Below are 3,910 nucleotides of genomic sequence, written 5' to 3'. Positions count from 1 at the left end.
GAATGGAGTGGACCGTGATGATGTGAATCTATTCCGGTGATGAATGGTTTCAGAAACCATGTCAAACAAAATCAAACAAATAAATAATTAACAGGGTGAAAACGTGGTAAAATCATGTGTCCACGACGGCTTTTCGTTTCTAGATTGCTTTTGAAAATACTATCGGTTGGGTTTTTATTGAAGGGGGTGGGTGGGTCAGACGGTTGGCGGACAGCAAGCTGGTTGGCAGAAATGTATATTGCGCCCTCTGGTGGATTTACTTGAGATGATGCATTAATGGCATGTATGAGAGAAATTTAAGATCCTCTGGTGGACAAAACAAAAACTGCAAGTGCACATAGTTCTGGGTACATATTTCGCAGTTCCCAAAAAATGTAGACCTGGATATGTATACACAATGAGTATGGATTGCGTAAACCACCTTAATAGAGAACAACTGAGTCATATCCATGGGATTATACACCTTTGTGTCCCTGTAAACCACATATACCTGTACACACACTTAGTTTGTTTGTCACAGGTGTATAACGTTCACACTCTTTATCCTTCTTTTCTAAAAGCTCCATGCATGCCTGAGATCACCAGTGTGAGCCAGAGTAACACGTCAGGTGTGTTGATCACCTGGACTTCAGATAACACGCTCGCCAACTATACCGTCACTGTGATTGGCCAAGTAGGTGACACACACATCTGTCAGTCAAATGGTACTTCCTGTCAGGTAACCGACCTGCCCTGTGGCTCCATCTATGAAGTCAGCGCCACAGCCAAAACCTCCGCTGGAGAAAGCATGCCCAGCTACACCGTTCCACTGGAAACAGGTCAGGTTTACAGCACAATTCATTTATTCATTTACCGTTTATGCAAGGTGTTTGTAATGCAGAATGGTCACGGGACAGTAAATCTGACATTATTCTCTCCTCTGGCTGCCGTTATCAGTCTCACACTATTGTTTTCCTCTTTCTGAAAGTCTTGATAAAACCATCCTTGAGTTTTTCTGCCATGTTTTCAGCAAATATTATTGTAAATAAAGGATTTGTTGTACTCACGCATTCCCTTACATGATGACTTCTGTTGCTGGGTCCATAATAGATATTTAGATAGATATCCATAATATATCCATAATAGATATTTTTAAAAAAAATGTTGAACCTGTAAACACTGACTCATATAGCAATAAAAACAAATAATATAGAGAAGTTATTAATTGCAAGATTTTTTGCATTCAAAAGAAAGTCAAGACAAGTGAAGGGTGATTAAATAATAATAATACAATTTATTTAACCAGGTAAGTCAACTGAGAAGCCATTCTTTTTCACAATGATGACCTGCGATGGATCTCCCAAATAACGTAATTCATGGCTGAACAACCATAGTAACATGCATCATTTGGGAAATGAATGATGTAGTGAGGAGTGTTTCTCAAAATTTTAGTTGCTCTGATGCAGATCCATCACTTGAGCCATCATTTTACTCGTTTCATTCACACATCAAATTCACTTCACAATAGACTTATGCCCCATTCAAACGGGGCTTCAGCGTCAATGCTTGACTGAAGGTGTGTCTGAAGTTGGGGCTGAAGCGATCCTCATAAAGTGTCAGCCAATGAAATTCAGTCAGCAATAGGCCACTGACTGAGCCGGTGTATTTGCATACAGCGATCTTATTGGCTGACGCTTCCGTTGGCGCTTGAAAAGTTGAGCTAGTCCCAACTTCTGCAGCGAGCAACGCTTCTGAAGCGGTGCCGACGGATCCACAATGCAGTTCGGCAACGCCTGACGTCACCCATTCAAAGTGAATGGGAAGCGTTGATGCTGACGCCCCGTGTGAATGGGGCGCTAGTTTCGGTCATGGGCAGGGCCTGGTGACTCACTTAATATGCTTTAAAATCTAAATAATAATAATAATAATAATAATAAATAATACAGCAATAACATATTTGTCTAATCTAAATACTTTCAATGTCCATCAGTTCAACAAAAGAGTCACCACCTAGACTCTCCAAAAAGTCCTAGGGCCCTATCATACACCTGGAACAATAAGGCACAAGACGTGTTCGGCTCGATTTGTTGCTATTTTAGAACGGTTTCCCCCACCGGTTTCCCCCACAGTCCAAAGACATGCACTACAGGTGATTTATAGGCTAAATTGTCCGTAGTGTATGAGTGTGTGTAAATGTGTGTGTGGATGTTTCTCAGATATGGGTTGCGGCTGGAAGGGCATCCGCTGTGTAAAAACTTGCTAAACAAGTTGGTGGTTCATTCCTCTGCGGCGACCCCGGATTAATAAAGGGACTAAGCCGACAAGAAAATGAATGAATATAAAAATACTATAAATATCAAAAATGCTATAATATAAAAACAGATAATACCACTGCCTCCATACCCTCTTCATGTTCTCCCGGAGGGCTTTTATCAATTTATTTATAACCATCTGCATCTGTATAATGTTGTTTTTATTAGTATTATTTATTATATGCATATTTATATATGTTTTATTAAAAACATGTTTAGATTTGTCCATCTGTTGGGTTTCGGAGATGTCTGCATCCCCATATGGAGCACAATAACCCATATGGGGATATAACTCACCACACTTCGCTATTTTTGTTCATTTATTCCTTTGCTGGAGATTAGAACTGAATTTTGAAATAGTTTTGAAACAAATCTATGCGCTTAACAAATGAAATTAAATATGTGGGCTGATGGATGTCTTCGGTGGAGTGAGTATCCACCATTTCCTTACTCCACCAAAGTAAAGGAGTAAAGAGTAAAACTAAAGAGAAAGTAAAGAGGCTGAATGGAGGAGGCTCATTCTCTATCCTCACCTTGCAGATGCTCTGTTTAGGTGTTTTCTCACTAGTAAAGGGTTCATTTTTTCCTCTTACAAAGTCTGTCATGTATATAGCAAATGCACCATGGCACAATGCAACTGACTCTTAATGGGAATGAAAGACGAGACTCTGATTGGTTTATTGCACATTATGTTTAAAACACACCCAGAACTCATTAAGAGAATCAGCACAGCCCTGTTAGACCATGTGCCGGGTTCAAAGTGTATTTTTCCATCCTTAAAATATCAAAAGTGGATTCATCCCATTAATGCTTTTGCTCCCTGCGCTTTAGACTTTGCGCCTAGACCAGGGGTGTCCAAACTCGGTCCTGGAGGGCCGGTGTCCTGCATAGTTTAGCTCCAATTTCCTTCAACACATCTCTCTGGATGTTTGTAGCATACCTTGAAGGAGATTGATTAGCTGGATCAGGGGTGTTTAATTGGGGTTGGAACTAAAATGTGCAGGACAACGGCCCTCCAGGACCGAGTTTAGACACCCCTGGTCTAGACTTTTAAAATAGAGCCCAAAGAGTACTTTCCAAATAGACCAAAATGTATTAATTTAGCTTTACAAAAAAAAAAAATAGGCCATCTTTTCTATGGCGAGGCAAGAGGTCATCCACTGAGATACACCAAGACTGTCTTCTTTTCCCCAAGTACACCCAATTACATGTTTATCTTCCAGCAAACATAAAACTAACAGCGATCTTTCATGTTTGGTCCAAGTGTGCCGCAAGCCTACGTTTGAGTGAAGGTTTCGGCCGTTAGATCGCCCCCTGGGGGCTGGCTGCAGTACAAGTCATAAAGCCCGCCTCCTCCGTGTTAATGAAGGAGACTTGAGCCCAAATAAAAAAAAAAATATTACACTTGCAATAAAATGTCCCGAAAGATAGTTCTGGTCGATTAAGGCACTGGTTATTGTGCTGAAATAGGTGCAGATCTTCATTTTTGTAAACAGTTTGTTTTTAGCAGTAATTTAATGCTGGGCGTGTCATCGTGATTGACAGCTGTGATTGACAGTTTCTCAAAGCGCGGGGTCTGAGCTTCGGCAGGAGACTGAAGTAGACTGAAATGTTATTAT

The sequence above is a fragment of the Danio rerio genome, chromosome 23 (assembly GCF_049306965.1).
Source record: "Danio rerio strain Tuebingen ecotype United States chromosome 23, GRCz12tu, whole genome shotgun sequence".
In the NCBI taxonomy this organism is placed as follows: Eukaryota; Metazoa; Chordata; class Actinopteri; order Cypriniformes; family Danionidae; genus Danio; species Danio rerio.
The sequence above is the reverse complement of the archived record's forward strand: the minus strand, read 5'-3'. Positions refer to the sequence as shown.